The sequence below is a fragment of the Mixophyes fleayi genome, chromosome 1 (genome assembly GCF_038048845.1).
Source record: "Mixophyes fleayi isolate aMixFle1 chromosome 1, aMixFle1.hap1, whole genome shotgun sequence".
Taxonomy (NCBI): domain Eukaryota; kingdom Metazoa; phylum Chordata; class Amphibia; order Anura; family Limnodynastidae; genus Mixophyes; species Mixophyes fleayi.
Window position 1 is genome coordinate 352,825,086 of NC_134402.1, and position 19,224 is coordinate 352,844,309.

A 19,224-nucleotide genomic window follows, 5' to 3' on the forward strand; every position below is an offset into this window, starting at 1 on the left:
ACGTTGTCCGTTTCAGTAAAAGCGACTCTACTTCTTCTGCTTTCTCGGGTGCATTCAGCTCGGAAATTAGCCAATGTATTTAACACCCATATTTTAAGGTTGCATGGAATAACAGGGAATATTGTCTTTGATAGAGGTACACGGTTTATCTCCAAATTGTACAAGGCGTTTTGCAATCTCCTTGGCGCCAGACTGCATTTTTTTCTTTATGTTACGATGGACAGGCAGAATAAGTAAACCAAATTTGGAATCAATAAGTAAAGTGTCATGTGCCAGAGAATCGCTTATATTGGCCAAAATATGTACCTTGGGCTGAGTTTGCCTATAATAAGAGTTTCCAATCATGTGCTGGGTCTATAACTTTCTTTTGTATTTACAGCAGACATGCAAAATCATTTTTCTTTTCCTCTAATTCTGATGCTTCCGATGCCAATTCTTTGTCTATGCAGGTGATCAAGATCCTGGGGAAAGTCCAAAAGAATTTAGCAAAACCCATTTCCTCCCGGAACTAAATTGCTAATAAAAATGTGCTCATAAAAGTGGTGGAATGAGTCCAAAATTTTGATCTCATAAAAGTGGACCAGGACATGGCAAGAGGATAGTTTCAGAAGGCACCTGACCAGGAACGTCCCTGAGAACAGGGCCCACTAATGTGGTGTATCGGGCCTACAGATCTCTTAAAACAACCCAGGATATTATATTTGTGGTGTCCTAGAAAAGGAAAATGTTTGTTCTTTTAATTCCAAAGTTGGCTTGCACCGATGGACTAAACCTCCCCTAGAACAGTGTGCTGCCTTCAGACAATTGGAAACAGTAATAATGGGGGGTTTATAAATGCCGTAATCTTTGACATGTGTTCCAAGTATTTATGGGAGGGGGTTACTCACTGGTTTTTGCTGCTGGAGGACATAAAAGAATGCCACGGTTGCGATAATAGAAGTTATATGTATAGATGAATGATTATCAAACCCTGACTTATGGAAGAGCTATAAAGGCAAAGGAATAAGGCAGCAGGGATACAGAGGCAACGCCCAGTGCATCATTCTTTTTCATATATATTTTAGCTTTTTATTATTTACAAGATATAAACATTCAACTATGGGCTCAATAAGGGTTGTACACATTCCATGTGTTCATTTGGTATAGATGGGATGCATAAAGGGCTTGGACAGATGGAGAGCTAAATTGCTGGTGGTAAGGGATAACACAGAGAGCGGCAGGGGAAACGTGGTCAAACATTATAAAACAGGGCCTGGTAGTTATGTAAATGTTCTTAACTGGAGACTGAGTGCTCTATATGCTTTATTGAACTTATCAAGGGGGATAGGTGAATGATATTTTTAATGGCTGCTAATGTATTTTATCAGTCTTCTCTAAGATTCTATTTCTTTTCAATTGATGATGTTTTTCTATGTATTCAATAATATTTTTATTGATTTGTGTGTTTTTATCCACGTGGGCTATTCCACTTTTCTGCATGCGTGTGTTTTTTTCCGATGTACTCAATTCCTTTTTAATAGATTTGAGTTGTTGCATAGCCTTAAGGTACTTTTATTGCTTTTTTGCTATGTATCTATACTGGAGAAATAAAAGCACAAAGGCCTCCCCGTCGGGGAATCGAACCCCGGTCTCCCGCGTGACAGGCGGGGATACTTACCACTATACTAACGAGGATTAGCTGCACAACCCCTCCGCCATTACGTCCTAGAAGACGTTTTTTTGCTACGTATACATTAATATTTCTAGTGACTTGCATGCTTATGAAAACTATTGAAATCATTAATGGATCCATCTGGTGGCCTACTCTTTTGCAAGCGTCAAAATCTATGCTTATTATTGTACAACATGCACAAAGTCAATTTATTTGAGACATTGCTCTAGTTATCATTTTCTCACTCTCCCAATCCCGATAATCTATGGACTAGCTGCACGGAAGCTCTGCCAATTCATCCTGGCAGTGAGTTCTTCCTATGCATACAGTAACATTTATAATGATTTTTATAGTTGATTTGCCAGTGTCCATCGGTAGATCTATCATTTGATTTAACGTTGTCCGTTTCAGTAAAAGCGACTCTACTTCTTCTGCTTTCTCGGGTGCATTCAGCTCGGAAATTAGCCAATGTATTTAACACCCATATTTTAAGGTTGCATGGAATAACAGGGAATATTGTCTTTGATAGAGGTACACGGTTTATCTCCAAATTGTACAAGGCGTTTTGCAATCTCCTTGGCGCCAGACTGCATTTTTTTCTTTATGTTACGATGGACAGGCAGAATAAGTAAACCAAATTTGGAATCAATAAGTAAAGTGTCATGTGCCAGAGAATCGCTTATATTGGCCAAAATATGTACCTTGGGCTGAGTTTGCCTATAATAAGAGTTTCCAATCATGTGCTGGGTCTATAACTTTCTTTTGTATTTACAGCAGACATGCAAAATCATTTTTCTTTTCCTCTAATTCTGATGCTTCCGATGCCAATTCTTTGTCTATGCAGGTGATCAAGATCCTGGGGAAAGTCCAAAAGAATTTAGCAAAACCCATTTCCTCCCGGAACTAAATTGCTAATAAAAATGTGCTCATAAAAGTGGTGGAATGAGTCCAAAATTTTGATCTCATAAAAGTGGACCAGGACATGGCAAGAGGATAGTTTCAGAAGGCACCTGACCAGGAACGTCCCTGAGAACAGGGCCCACTAATGTGGTGTATCGGGCCTACAGATCTCTTAAAACAACCCAGGATATTATATTTGTGGTGTCCTAGAAAAGGAAAATGTTTGTTCTTTTAATTCCAAAGTTGGCTTGCACCGATGGACTAAACCTCCCCTAGAACAGTGTGCTGCCTTCAGACAATTGGAAACAGTAATAATGGGGGGTTTATAAATGCCGTAATCTTTGACATGTGTTCCAAGTATTTATGGGAGGGGGTTACTCACTGGTTTTTGCTGCTGGAGGACATAAAAGAATGCCACGGTTGCGATAATAGAAGTTATATGTATAGATGAATGATTATCAAACCCTGACTTATGGAAGAGCTATAAAGGCAAAGGAATAAGGCAGCAGGGATACAGAGGCAACGCCCAGTGCATCATTCTTTTTCATATATATTTTAGCTTTTTATTATTTACAAGATATAAACATTCAACTATGGGCTCAATAAGGGTTGTACACATTCCATGTGTTCATTTGGTATAGATGGGATGCATAAAGGGCTTGGACAGATGGAGAGCTAAATTGCTGGTGGTAAGGGATAACACAGAGAGCGGCAGTGGAAACGTGGTCAAACATTATAAAACAGGGCCTGGTAGTTATGTAAATGTTCTTAACTGGAGACTGAGTGCTCTATATGCTTTATTGAACTTATCAAGGGGGATAGGTGAATGATATTTTTAATGGCTGCTAATGTATTTTATCAGTCTTCTCTAAGATTCTATTTCTTTTCAATTGATGATGTTTTTCTATGTATTCAATAATATTTTTATTGATTTGTGTGTTTTTATCCACGTGGGCTATTCCACTTTTCTGCATGCGTGTGTTTTTTTCCGATGTACTCAATTCCTTTTTAATAGATTTGAGTTGTTGCATAGCCTTAAGGTACTTTTATTGCTTTTTTGCTATGTATCTATACTGGAGAAATAAAAGCACAAAGGACTCCCCGTCGGGGAATCGAACCCCAGTCTCCCGCGTGACAGGCGGGGATACTTACCACTATACTAACGAGGATTAGCTGCACAACCCCTCCGCCATTACGTCCTAGAAGACGTTTTTTTGCTACGTATACATTAATATTTCTAGTGACTTGCATGCTTATGAAAACTATTGAAATCATTAATGGATCCATCTGGTGGCCTACTCTTTTGCAAGCGTCAAAATCTATGCTTATTATTGTACAACATGCACAAAGTCAATTTATTTGAGACATTGCTCTAGTTATCATTTTCTCACTCTCCCAATCCCGATAATCTATGGACTAGCTGCACGGAAGCTCTGCCAATTCATCCTGGCAGTGAGTTCTTCCTATGCATACAGTAACATTTATAATGATTTTTATAGTTGATTTGCCAGTGTCCATCGGTAGATCTATCATTTGATTTAACGTTGTCCGTTTCAGTAAAAGCGACTCTACTTCTTCTGCTTTCTCGGGTGCATTCAGCTCGGAAATTAGCCAATGTATTTAACACCCATATTTTAAGGTTGCATGGAATAACAGGGAATATTGTCTTTGATAGAGGTACACGGTTTATCTCCAAATTGTACAAGGCGTTTTGCAATCTCCTTGGCGCCAGACTGCATTTTTTTCTTTATGTTACAATGGACAGGCAGAATAAGTAAACCAAATTTGGAATCAATAAGTAAAGTGTCATGTGCCAGAGAATCGCTTATATTGGCCAAAATATGTACCTTGGGCTGAGTTTGCCTATAATAAGAGTTTCCAATCATGTGCTGGGTCTATAACTTTCTTTTGTATTTACAGCAGACATGCAAAATCATTTTTCTTTTCCTCTAATTCTGATGCTTCCGATGCCAATTCTTTGTCTATGCAGGTGATCAAGATCCTGGGGAAAGTCCAAAAGAATTTAGCAAAACCCATTTCCTCCCGGAACTAAATTGCTAATAAAAATGTGCTCATAAAAGTGGTGGAATGAGTCCAAAATTTTGATCTCATAAAAGTGGACCAGGACATGGCAAGAGGATAGTTTCAGAAGGCACCTGACCAGGAACGTCCCTGAGAACAGGGCCCACTAATGTGGTGTATCGGGCCTACAGATCTCTTAAAACAACCCAGGATATTATATTTGTGGTGTCCTAGAAAAGGAAAATGTTTGTTCTTTTAATTCCAAAGTTGGCTTGCACCGATGGACTAAACCTCCCCTAGAACAGTGTGCTGCCTTCAGACAATTGGAAACAGTAATAATGGGGGGTTTATAAATGCCGTAATCTTTGACATGTGTTCCAAGTATTTATGGGAGGGGGTTACTCACTGGTTTTTGCTGCTGGAGGACATAAAAGAATGCCACGGTTGCGATAATAGAAGTTATATGTATAGATGAATGATTATCAAACCCTGACTTATGGAAGAGCTATAAAGGCAAAGGAATAAGGCAGCAGGGATACAGAGGCAACGCCCAGTGCATCATTCTTTTTCATATATATTTTAGCTTTTTATTATTTACAAGATATAAACATTCAACTATGGGCTCAATAAGGGTTGTACACATTCCATGTGTTCATTTGGTATAGATGGGATGCATAAAGGGCTTGGACAGATGGAGAGCTAAATTGCTGGTGGTAAGGGATAACACAGAGAGCGGCAGGGGAAACGTGGTCAAACATTATAAAACAGGGCCTGGTAGTTATGTAAATGTTCTTAACTGGAGACTGAGTGCTCTATATGCTTTATTGAACTTATCAAGGGGGATAGGTGAATGATATTTTTAATGGCTGCTAATGTATTTTATCAGTCTTCTCTAAGATTCTATTTCTTTTCAATTGATGATGTTTTTCTATGTATTCAATAATATTTTTATTGATTTGTGTGTTTTTATCCACGTGGGCTATTCCACTTTTCTGCATGCGTGTGTTTTTTTCCAATGTACTCAATTCCTTTTTAATAGATTTGAGTTGTTGCATAGCCTTAAGGTACTTTTATTGCTTTTTTGCTATGTATCTATACTGGAGAAATAAAAGCACAAAGGCCTCCACGTCGGGGAATCGAACCCCGGTCTCCTGTGTGACAGGCGGGGATACTTACCACTATACTAACGAGGATTAGCTGCACAACCCCTCCGCCATTACGTCCTAGAAGACGTTTTTTTGCTACGTATACATTAATATTTCTAGTGACTTGCATGCTTATGAAAACTATTGAAATCATTAATGGATCCATCTGGTGGCCTACTCTTTTGCAAGCGTCAAAATCTATGCTTATTATTGTACAACATGCACAAAGTCAATTTATTTGAGACATTGCTCTAGTTATCATTTTCTCACTCTCCCAATCCCGATAATCTATGGACTAGCTGCACGGAAGCTCTGCCAATTCATCCTGGCAGTGAGTTCTTCCTATGCATACAGTAACATTTATAATGATTTTTATAGTTGATTTGCCAGTGTCCATCGGTAGATCTATCATTTGATTTAACGTTGTCCGTTTCAGTAAAAGCGACTCTACTTCTTCTGCTTTCTCGGGTGCATTCAGCTCGGAAATTAGCCAATGTATTTAACACCCATATTTTAAGGTTGCATGGAATAACAGGGAATATTGTCTTTGATAGAGGTACACGGTTTATCTCCAAATTGTACAAGGCGTTTTGCAATCTCCTTGGCGCCAGACTGCATTTTTTTCTTTATGTTACGATGGACAGGCAGAATAAGTAAACCAAATTTGGAATCAATTAGTAAAGTGTCATGTGCCAGAGAATCGCTTATATTGGCCAAAATATGTACCTTGGGCTGAGTTTGCCTATAATAAGAGTTTCCAATCATGTGCTGGGTCTATAACTTTCTTTTGTATTTACAGCAGACATGCAAAATCATTTTTCTTTTCCTCTAATTCTGATGCTTCCGATGCCAATTCTTTGTCTATGCAGGTGATCAAGATCCTGGGGAAAGTCCAAAAGAATTTAGCAAAACCCATTTCCTCCCGGAACTAAATTGCTAATAAAAATGTGCTCATAAAAGTGGTGGAATGAGTCCAAAATTTTGATCTCATAAAAGTGGACCAGGACATGGCAAGAGGATAGTTTCAGAAGGCACCTGACCAGGAACGTCCCTGAGAACAGGGCCCACTAATGTGGTGTATCGGGCCTACAGATCTCTTAAAACAACCCAGGATATTATATTTGTGGTGTCCTAGAAAAGGAAAATGTTTGTTCTTTTAATTCCAAAGTTGGCTTGCACCGATGGACTAAACCTCCCCTAGAACAGTGTGCTGCCTTCAGACAATTGGAAACAGTAATAATGGGGGGTTTATAAATGCCGTAATCTTTGACATGTGTTCCAAGTATTTATGGGAGGGGGTTACTCACTGGTTTTTGCTGCTGGAGGACATAAAAGAATGCCACGGTTGCGATAATAGAAGTTATATGTATAGATGAATGATTATCAAACCCTGACTTATGGAAGAGCTATAAAGGCAAAGGAATAAGGCAGCAGGGATACAGAGGCAACGCCCAGTGCATCATTCTTTTTCATATATATTTTAGCTTTTTATTATTTACAAGATATAAACATTCAACTATGGGCTCAATAAGGGTTGTACACATTCCATGTGTTCATTTGGTATAGATGGGATGCATAAAGGGCTTGGACAGATGGAGAGCTAAATTGCTGGTGGTAAGGGATAACACAGAGAGCGGCAGGGGAAACGTGGTCAAACATTATAAAACAGGGCCTGGTAGTTATGTAAATGTTCTTAACTGGAGACTGAGTGCTCTATATGCTTTATTGAACTTATCAAGGGGGATAGGTGAATGATATTTTTAATGGCTGCTAATGTATTTTATCAGTCTTCTCTAAGATTCTATTTCTTTTCAATTGATGATGTTTTTCTATGTATTCAATAATATTTTTATTGATTTGTGTGTTTTTATCCACGTGGGCTATTCCACTTTTCTGCATGCGTGTGTTTTTTTCCGATGTACTCAATTCCTTTTTAATAGATTTGAGTTGTTGCATAGCCTTAAGGTACTTTTATTGCTTTTTTGCTATGTATCTATACTGGAGAAATAAAAGCACAATGGACTCCCCGTCGGGGAATTGAACCCCGGTCTCCCGCGTGACAGGCGGGGATACTTACCACTATACTAATGAGGATTAGCTGCACAACCCCTCCGCCATTACGTCCTAGAAGACGTTTTTTTGCTACGTATACATTAATATTTCTAGTGACTTGCATGCTTATGAAAACTATTGAAATCATTAATGGATCCATCTGGTGGCCTACTCTTTTGCAAGCGTCAAAATCTATGCTTATTATTGTACAACATGCACAAAGTCAATTTATTTGAGACATTGCTCTAAGATTCTATTTCTTTTCAATTGATGATGTTTTTCTATGTATTCAATAATATTTTTATTGATTTGTGTGTTTTTATCCACGTGGGCTATTCCACTTTTCTGCATGCGTGTGTTTTTTTCCGATGTACTCAATTCCTTTTTAATAGATTTGAGTTGTTGCATAGCCTTAAGGTACTTTTATTGCTTTTTTGCTATGTATCTATACTGGAGAAATAAAAGCACAAAGGCCTCCCCGTCGGGGAATCGAACCCCGGTCTCCCGCGTGACAGGCGGGGATACTTACCACTATACTAACGAGGATTAGCTGCACAACCCCTCCGCCATTACGTCCTAGAAGACGTTTTTTTGCTACGTATACATTAATATTTCTAGTGACTTGCATGCTTATGAAAACTATTGAAATCATTAATGGATCCATCTGGTGGCCTACTCTTTTGCAAGCGTCAAAATCTATGCTTATTATTGTACAACATGCACAAAGTCAATTTATTTGAGACATTGCTCTAGTTATCATTTTCTCACTCTCCCAATCCCGATAATCTATGGACTAGCTGCACGGAAGCTCTGCCAATTCATCCTGGCAGTGAGTTCTTCCTATGCATACAGTAACATTTATAATGATTTTTATAGTTGATTTGCCAGTGTCCATCGGTAGATCTATCATTTGATTTAACGTTGTCCGTTTCAGTAAAAGCGACTCTACTTCTTCTGCTTTCTCGGGTGCATTCAGCTCGGAAATTAGCCAATGTATTTAACACCCATATTTTAAGGTTGCATGGAATAACAGGGAATATTGTCTTTGATAGAGGTACACGGTTTATCTCCAAATTGTACAAGGCGTTTTGCAATCTCCTTGGCGCCAGACTGCATTTTTTTCTTTATGTTACGATGGACAGGCAGAATAAGTAAACCAAATTTGGAATCAATAAGTAAAGTGTCATGTGCCAGAGAATCGCTTATATTGGCCAAAATATGTACCTTGGGCTGAGTTTGCCTATAATAAGAGTTTTCAATCATGTGCTGGGTCTATAACTTTCTTTTGTATTTACAGCAGACATGCAAAATCATTTTTCTTTTCCTCTAATTCTGATGCTTCCGATGCCAATTCTTTGTCTATGCAGGTGATCAAGATCCTGGGGAAAGTCCAAAAGAATTTAGCAAAACCCATTTCCTCCCGGAACTAAATTGCTAATAAAAATGTGCTCATAAAAGTGGTGGAATGAGTCCAAAATTTTGATCTCATAAAAGTGGACCAGGACATGGCAAGAGGATAGTTTCAGAAGGCACCTGACCAGGAACGTCCCTGAGAACAGGGCCCACTAATGTGGTGTATCGGGCCTACAGATCTCTTAAAACAACCCAGGATATTATATTTGTGGTGTCCTAGAAAAGGAAAATGTTTGTTCTTTTAATTCCAAAGTTGGCTTGCACCGATGGACTAAACCTCCCCTAGAACAGTGTGCTGCCTTCAGACAATTGGAAACAGTAATAATGGGGGGTTTATAAATGCCGTAATCTTTGACATGTGTTTCAAGTATTTATGGGAGGGGGTTACTCACTGGTTTTTGCTGCTGGAGGACATAAAAGAATGCCACGGTTGCGATAATAGAAGTTATATGTATAGATGAATGATTATCAAACCCTGACTTATGGAAGAGCTATAAAGGCAAAGGAATAAGGCAGCAGGGATACAGAGGCAACGCCCAGTGCATCATTCTTTTTCATATATATTTTAGCTTTTTATTATTTACAAGATATAAACATTCAACTATGGGCTCAATAAGGGTTGTACACATTCCATGTGTTCATTTGGTATAGATGGGATGCATAAAGGGCTTGGACAGATGGAGAGCTAAATTGCTGGTGGTAAGGGATAACACAGAGAGCGGCAGGGGAAACGTGGTCAAACATTATAAAACAGGGCCTGGTAGTTATGTAAATGTTCTTAACTGGAGACTGAGTGCTCTATATGCTTTATTGAACTTATCAAGGGGGATAGGTGAATGATATTTTTAATGGCTGCTAATGTATTTTATCAGTCTTCTCTAAGATTCTATTTCTTTTCAATTGATGATGTTTTTCTATGTATTCAATAATATTTTTATTGATTTGTGTGTTTTTATCCACGTGGGCTATTCCACTTTTCTGCATGCGTGTGTTTTTTTCCGATGTACTCAATTCCTTTTTAATAGATTTGAGTTGTTGCATAGCCTTAAGGTACTTTTATTGCTTTTTTGCTATGTATCTATACTGGAGAAATAAAAGCACAAAGGCCTCCCCGTCGGGGAATCGAACCCCGGTCTCCTGTGTGACAGGCGGGGATACTTACCACTATACTAACGAGGATTAGCTGCACAACCCCTCCGCCATTACGTCCTAGAAGACGTTTTTTTGCTACGTATACATTAATATTTCTAGTGACTTGCATGCTTATGAAAACTATTGAAATCATTAATGGATCCATCTGGTGGCCTACTCTTTTGCAAGCGTCAAAATCTATGCTTATTATTGTACAACATGCACAAAGTCAATTTATTTGAGACATTGCTCTAGTTATCATTTTCTCACTCTCCCAATCCCGATAATCTATGGACTAGCTGCACGGAAGCTCTGCCAATTCATCCTGGCAGTGAGTTCTTCCTATGCATACAGTAACATTTATAATGATTTTTATAGTTGATTTGCCAGTGTCCATCGGTAGATCTATCATTTGATTTAACGTTGTCCGTTTCAGTAAAAGCGACTCTACTTCTTCTGCTTTCTCGGGTGCATTCAGCTCGGAAATTAGCCAATGTATTTAACACCCATATTTTAAGGTTGCATGGAATAACAGGGAATATTGTCTTTGATAGAGGTACACGGTTTATCTCCAAATTGTACAAGGCGTTTTGCAATCTCCTTGGCGCCAGACTGCATTTTTTTCTTTATGTTACGATGGACAGGCAGAATAAGTAAACCAAATTTGGAATCAATAAGTAAAGTGTCATGTGCCAGAGAATCGCTTATATTGGCCAAAATATGTACCTTGGGCTGAGTTTGCCTATAATAAGAGTTTCCAATCATGTGCTGGGTCTATAACTTTCTTTTGTATTTACAGCAGACATGCAAAATCATTTTTCTTTTCCTCTAATTCTGATGCTTCCGATGCCAATTCTTTGTCTATGCAGGTGATCAAGATCCTGGGGAAAGTCCAAAAGAATTTAGCAAAACCCATTTCCTCCCGGAACTAAATTGCTAATAAAAATGTGCTCATAAAAGTGGTGGAATGAGTCCAAAATTTTGATCTCATAAAAGTGGACCAGGACATGGCAAGAGGATAGTTTCAGAAGGCACCTGACCAGGAACGTCCCTGAGAACAGGGCCCACTAATGTGGTGTATCGGGCCTACAGATCTCTTAAAACAACCCAGGATATTATATTTGTGGTGTCCTAGAAAAGGAAAATGTTTGTTCTTTTAATTCCAAAGTTGGCTTGCACCGATGGACTAAACCTCCCCTAGAACAGTGTGCTGCCTTCAGACAATTGGAAACAGTAATAATGGGGGGTTTATAAATGCCGTAATCTTTGACATGTGTTTCAAGTATTTATGGGAGGGGGTTACTCACTGGTTTTTGCTGCTGGAGGACATAAAAGAATGCCACGGTTGCGATAATAGAAGTTATATGTATAGATGAATGATTATCAAACCCTGACTTATGGAAGAGCTATAAAGGCAAAGGAATAAGGCAGCAGGGATACAGAGGCAACGCCCAGTGCATCATTCTTTTTCATATATATTTTAGCTTTTTATTATTTACAAGATATAAACATTCAACTATGGGCTCAATAAGGGTTGTACACATTCCATGTGTTCATTTGGTATAGATGGGATGCATAAAGGGCTTGGACAGATGGAGAGCTAAATTGCTGGTGGTAAGGGATAACACAGAGAGCGGCAGGGGAAACGTGGTCAAACATTATAAAACAGGGCCTGGTAGTTATGTAAATGTTCTTAACTGGAGACTGAGTGCTCTATATGATTTATTGAACTTATCAAGGGGGATAGGTGAATGATATTTTTAATGGCTGCTAATGTATTTTATCAGTCTTCTCTAAGATTCTATTTCTTTTCAATTGATGATGTTTTTCTATGTATTCAATAATATTTTTATTGATTTGTGTGTTTTTATCCACGTGGGCTATTCCACTTTTCTGCATGCGTGTGTTTTTTTCCGATGTACTCAATTCCTTTTTAATAGATTTGCGTTGTTGCATAGCCTTAAGGTACTTTTATTGCTTTTTTGCTATGTATCTATACTGGAGAAATAAAAGCACAAAGGCCTCCCCGTCGGGGAATCGAACCCCGGTCTCCTGTGTGACAGGCGGGGATACTTACCACTATACTAACGAGGATTAGCTGCACAACCCCTCCGCCATTACGTCCTAGAAGACGTTTTTTTGCTACGTATACATTAATATTTCTAGTGACTTGCATGCTTATGAAAACTATTGAAATCATTAATGGATCCATCTGGTGGCCTACTCTTTTGCAAGCGTCAAAATCTATGCTTATTATTGTACAACATGCACAAAGTCAATTTATTTGAGACATTGCTCTAGTTATCATTTTCTCACTCTCCCAATCCCGATAATCTATGGACTAGCTGCACGGAAGCTCTGCCAATTCATCCTGGCAGTGAGTTCTTCCTATGCATACAGTAACATTTATAATGATTTTTATAGTTGATTTGCCAGTGTCCATCGGTAGATCTATCATTTGATTTAACGTTGTCCGTTTCAGTAAAAGCGACTCTACTTCTTCTGCTTTCTCGGGTGCATTCAGCTCGGAAATTAGCCAATGTATTTAACACCCATATTTTAAGGTTGCATGGAATAACAGGGAATATTGTCTTTGATAGAGGTACACGGTTTATCTCCAAATTGTACAAGGCGTTTTGCAATCTCCTTGGCGCCAGACTGCATTTTTTTCTTTATGTTACGATGGACAGGCAGAATAAGTAAACCAAATTTGGAATCAATAAGTAAAGTGTCATGTGCCAGAGAATCGCTTATATTGGCCAAAATATGTACCTTGGGCTGAGTTTGCCTATAATAAGAGTTTCCAATCATGTGCTGGGTCTATAACTTTCTTTTGTATTTACAGCAGACATGCAAAATCATTTTTCTTTTCCTCTAATTCTGATGCTTCCGATGCCAATTCTTTGTCTATGCAGGTGATCAAGATCCTGGGGAAAGTCCAAAAGAATTTAGCAAAACCCATTTCCTCCCGGAACTAAATTGCTAATAAAAATGTGCTCATAAAAGTGGTGGAATGAGTCCAAAATTTTGATCTCATAAAAGTGGACCAGGACATGGCAAGAGGATAGTTTCAGAAGGCACCTGACCAGGAACGTCCCTGAGAACAGGGCCCACTAATGTGGTGTATCGGGCCTACAGATCTCTTAAAACAACCCAGGATATTATATTTGTGGTGTCCTAGAAAAGGAAAATGTTTGTTCTTTTAATTCCAAAGTTGGCTTGCACCGATGGACTAAACCTCCCCTAGAACAGTGTGCTGCCTTCAGACAATTGGAAACAGTAATAATGGGGGGTTTATAAATGCCGTAATCTTTGACATGTGTTTCAAGTATTTATGGGAGGGGGTTACTCACTGGTTTTTGCTGCTGGAGGACATAAAAGAATGCCACGGTTGCGATAATAGAAGTTATATGTATAGATGAATGATTATCAAACCCTGACTTATGGAAGAGCTATAAAGGCAAAGGAATAAGGCAGCAGGGATACAGAGGCAACGCCCAGTGCATCATTCTTTTTCATATATATTTTAGCTTTTTATTATTTACAAGATATAAACATTCAACTATGGGCTCAATAAGGGTTGTACACATTCCATGTGTTCATTTGGTATAGATGGGATGCATAAAGGGCTTGGACAGATGGAGAGCTAAATTGCTGGTGGTAAGGGATAACACAGAGAGCGGCAGGGGAAACGTGGTCAAACATTATAAAACAGGGCCTGGTAGTTATGTAAATGTTCTTAACTGGAGACTGAGTGCTCTATATGCTTTATTGAACTTATCAAGGGGGATAGGTGAATGATATTTTTAATGGCTGCTAATGTATTTTATCAGTCTTCTCTAAGATTCTATTTCTTTTCAATTGATGATGTTTTTCTATGTATTCAATAATATTTTTATTGATTTGTGAGTTTTTATCCACGTGGGCTATTCCACTTTTCTGCATGCGTGTGTTTTTTTCCGATGTACTCAATTCCTTTTTAATAGATTTGAGTTGTTGCATAGCCTTAAGGTACTTTTATTGCTTTTTTGCTATGTATCTATACTGGAGAAATAAAAGCACAAAGGCCTCCCCGTCGGGGAATCGAACCCCGGTCTCCCGCGTGACAGGCGGGATACTTACCACTATACTAACGAGGATTAGCTGCACAACCCCTCCGCCATTACGTCCTAGAAGACGTTTTTTTGCTACGTATACATTAATATTTCTAGTGACTTGCATGCTTATGAAAACTATTGAAATCATTAATGGATCCATCTGGTGGCCTACTCTTTTGCAAGCGTCAAAATCTATGCTTATTATTGTACAACATGCACAAAGTCAATTTATTTGAGACATTGCTCTAGTTATCATTTTCTCACTCTCCCAATCCCGATAATCTATGGACTAGCTGCACGGAAGCTCTGCCAATTCATCCTGGCAGTGAGTTCTTCCTATGCATACAGTAACATTTATAATGATTTTTATAGTTGATTTGCCAGTGTCCATCGGTAGATCTATCATTTGATTTAACGTTGTCCGTTTCAGTAAAAGCGACTCTACTTCTTCTGCTTTCTCGGGTGCATTCAGCTCGGAAATTAGCCAATGTATTTAACACCCATATTTTAAGGTTGCATGGAATAACAGGGAATATTGTCTTTGATAGAGGTACACGGTTTATCTCCAAATTGTACAAGGCGTTTTGCAATCTCCTTGGCGCCAGACTGCATTTTTTTCTTTATGTTACGATGGACAGGCAGAATAAGTAAACCAAATTTGGAATCAATAAGTAAAGTGTCATGTGCCAGAGAATCGCTTATATTGGCCAAAATATGTACCTTGGGCTGAGTTTGCCTATAATAAGAGTTTCCAATCATGTGCTGGGTCTATAACTTTCTTTTGTATTTACAGCAGACATGCAAAATCATTTTTCTTTTCCTCTAATTCTGATGCTTCCGATGCCAATTCTTTGTCTATGCAGGTGATCAAGATCCTGGGGAAAGTCCAAAAGAATTTAGCAAAACCCATTTCCTCCCGGAACTAAATTGCTAATAAAAATGTGCTCATAAAAGTGGTGGAATGAGTCCAAAATTTTGATCTCATAAAAGTGGACCAGGACATGGCAAGAGGATAGTTTCAGAAGGCACCTGACCAGGAACGTCCCTGAGAACAGGGCCCACTAATGTGGTGTATCGGGCCTACAGATCTCTTAAAACAACCCAGGATATTATATTTGTGGTGTCCTAGAAAAGGAAAATGTTTGTTCTTTTAATTCCAAAGTTGGCTTGCACCGATGGACTAAACCTCCCCTAGAACAGTGTGCTGCCTTCAGACAATTGGAAACAGTAATAATGGGGGGTTTATAAATGCCGTAATCTTTGACATGTGTTCCAAGTATTTATGGGAGGGGGTTACTCACTGGTTTTTGCTGCTGGAGGACATAAAAGAATGCCACGGTTGCGATAATAGAAGTTATATGTATAGATGAATGATTATCAAACCCTGACTTATGGAAGAGCTATAAAGGCAAAGGAATAAGGCAGCAGGGATACAGAGGCAACGCCCAGTGCATCATTCTTTTTCATATATATTTTAGCTTTTTATTATTTACAAGATATAAACATTCAACTATGGGCTCAATAAGGGTTGTACACATTCCATGTGTTCATTTGGTATAGATGGGATGCATAAAGGGCTTGGACAGATGGAGAGCTAAATTGCTGGTGGTAAGGGATAACACAGAGAGCGGCAGGGGAAACGTGGTCAAACATTATAAAACAGGGCCTGGTAGTTATGTAAATGTTCTTAACTGGAGACTGAGTGCTCTATATGCTTTATTGAACTTATCAAGGGGGATAGGTGAATGATATTTTTAATGGCTGCTAATGTATTTTATCAGTCTTCTCTAAGATTCTATTTCTTTTCAATTGATGATGTTTTTCTATGTATTCAATAATATTTTTATTGATTTGTGTGTTTTTATCCACGTGGGCTATTCCACTTTTCTGCATGCGTGTGTTTTTTTCCGATGTACTCAATTCCTTTTTAATAGATTTGAGTTGTTGCATAGCCTTAAGGTACTTTTATTGCTTTTTTGCTATGTATCTATACTGGAGAAATAAAAGCACAAAGGCCTCCCCGTCGGGGAATCGAACCCCGGTCTCCCGCGTGACAGGCGGGATACTTACCACTATACTAACGAGGATTAGCTGCACAACCCCTCCGCCATTACGTCCTAGAAGACGTTTTTTTGCTACGTATACATTAATATTTCTAGTGACTTGCATGCTTATGAAAACTATTGAAATCATTAATGGATCCATCTGGTGGCCTACTCTTTTGCAAGCGTCAAAATCTATGCTTATTATTGTACAACATGCACAAAGTCAATTTATTTGAGACATTGCTCTAGTTATCATTTTCTCACTCTCCCAATCCCGATAATCTATGGACTAGCTGCACGGAAGCTCTGCCAATTCATCCTGGCAGTGAGTTCTTCCTATGCATACAGTAACATTTATAATGATTTTTATAGTTGATTTGCCAGTGTCCATCGGTAGATCTATCATTTGATTTAACGTTGTCCGTTTCAGTAAAAGCGACTCTACTTCTTCTGCTTTCTCGGGTGCATTCAGCTCGGAAATTAGCCAATGTATTTAACACCCATATTTTAAGGTTGCATGGAATAACAGGGAATATTGTCTTTGATAGAGGTACACGGTTTATCTCCAAATTGTACAAGGCGTTTTGCAATCTCCTTGGCGCCAGACTGCATTTTTTTCTTTATGTTACGATGGACAGGCAGAATAAGTAAACCAAATTTGGAATCAATAAGTAAAGTGTCATGTGCCAGAGAATCGCTTATATTGGCCAAAATATGTACCTTGGGCTGAGTTTGCCTATAATAAGAGTTTCCAATCATGTGCTGGGTCTATAACTTTCTTTTGTATTTACAGCAGACATGCAAAATCATTTTTCTTTTCCTCTAATTCTGATGCTTCCGATGCCAATTCTTTGTCTATGCAGGTGATCAAGATCCTGGGGAAAGTCCAAAAGAATTTAGCAAAACCCATTTCCTCCCGGAACTAAATTGCTAATAAAAATGTGCTCATAAAAGTGGTGGAATGAGTCCAAAATTTTGATCTCATAAAAGTGGACCAGGACATGGCAAGAGGATAGTTTCAGAAGGCACCTGACCAGGAACGTCCCTGAGAACAGGGCCCACTAATGTGGTGTATCGGGCCTACAGATCTCTTAAAACAACCCAGGATATTATATTTGTGGTGTCCTAGAAAAGGAAAATGTTTGTTCTTTTAATTCCAAAGTTGGCTTGCACCGATGGACTAAACCTCCCCTAGAACAGTGTGCTGCCTTCAGACAATTGGAAACAGTAATAATGGGGGGTTTATAAATGCCGTAATCTTTGACATGTGTTCCAAGTATTTATGGGAGGGGGTTACTCACTGGTTTTTGCTGCTGGAGGACATAAAAGAATGCCACGGTTGCGATAATAGAAGTTATATGTATAGATGAATGATTATCAAACCCTGACTTATGGAAGAGCTATAAAGGCAAAGGAATAAGGCAGCAGGGATACAGAGGCAACGCCCAGTGCATCATTCTTTTTCATATATATTTTAGCTTTTTATTATTTACAAGATATAAACATTCAACTATGGGCTCAATAAGGGTTGTACACATTCCATGTGTTCATTTGGTATAGATGGGATGCATAAAGGGCTTGGACAGATGGAGAGCTAAATTGCTGGTGGTAAGGGATAACACAGAGAGCGGCAGGGGAAACGTGGTCAAACATTATAAAACAGGGCCTGGTAGTTATGTAAATGTTCTTAACTGGAGACTGAGTGCTCTATATGCTTTATTGAACTTATCAAGGGGGATAGGTGAATGATATTTTAATGGCTGCTAATGTATTTTATCAGTCTTCTCTAAGATTCTATTTCTTTTCAATTGATGATGTTTTTCTATGTATTCAATAATATTTTTATTGATTTGTGTGTTTTTATCCACGTGGGCTATTCCACTTTTCTTTTAATTCCAAAGTTGGCTTGCACCGATGGACTAAACCTCCCCTAGAACAGTGTGCTGCCTTCAGACAATTGGAAACAGTAATAATGGGGGGTTTATAAATGCCGTAATCTTTGACATGTGTTCCAAGTATTTATGGGAGGGGGTTACTCACTGGTTTTTGCTGCTGGAGGACATAAAAGAATGCCACGGTTGCGATAATAGAAGTTATATGTATAGATGAATGATTATCAAACCCTGACTTATGGAAGAGCTATAAAGGCAAAGGAATAAGGCAGCAGGGATACAGAGGCAACGCCCAGTGCATCATTCTTTTTCATATATATTTTAGCTTTTTATTATTTACAAGATATAAACATTCAACTATGGGCTCAATAAGGGTTGTACACATTCCATGTGTTCATTTGGTATAGATGGGATGCATAAAGGGCTTGGACAGATGGAGAGCTAAATTGCTGGTGGTAAGGGATAACACAGAGAGCGGCAGGGGAAACGTGGTCAAACATTATAAAACAGGGCCTGGTAGTTATGTAAATGTTCTTAACTGGAGACTGAGTGCTCTATATGCTTTATTGAACTTATCAAGGGGGATAGGTGAATGATATTTTTAATGGCTGCTAATGTATTTTATCAGTCTTCTCTAAGATTCTATTTCTTTTCAATTGATGATGTTTTTCTATGTATTCAATAATATTTTTATTGATTTGTGTGTTTTTATCCACGTGGGCTATTCCACTTTTCTGCATGCGTGTGTTTTTTTCCGATGTACTCAATTCCTTTATAATAGATTTGAGTTGTTGCATAGCCTTAAGGTACTTTTATTGCTTTTTTGCTATGTATCTATACTGGAGAAATAAAAGCACAAAGGCCTCCCCGTCGGGG

General features: G+C 38.6%; 3 non-coding genes across 3 annotated transcripts; all 3 read right to left on the minus strand.

Annotated features, from left to right (window-relative positions):
• Window positions 1–1,602: 1,602 nt before the first annotated feature.
• On the minus strand, window positions 1,603–1,674 carry TRNAD-GUC (transfer RNA aspartic acid (anticodon GUC)). The gene has a single exon. It is a non-coding gene; the product is annotated as a tRNA-Asp (tRNA).
• Window positions 1,675–3,648: 1,974 nt separating this feature from the next.
• Window positions 3,649–3,720, minus strand: TRNAD-GUC (transfer RNA aspartic acid (anticodon GUC)). Its single transcript has one exon. It is a non-coding gene; the product is annotated as a tRNA-Asp (tRNA).
• Window positions 3,721–8,244: 4,524 nt separating this feature from the next.
• On the minus strand, window positions 8,245–8,316 carry TRNAD-GUC (transfer RNA aspartic acid (anticodon GUC)). The gene has a single exon. It is a non-coding gene; the product is annotated as a tRNA-Asp (tRNA).
• Window positions 8,317–19,224: the final 10,908 nt, after the last annotated feature.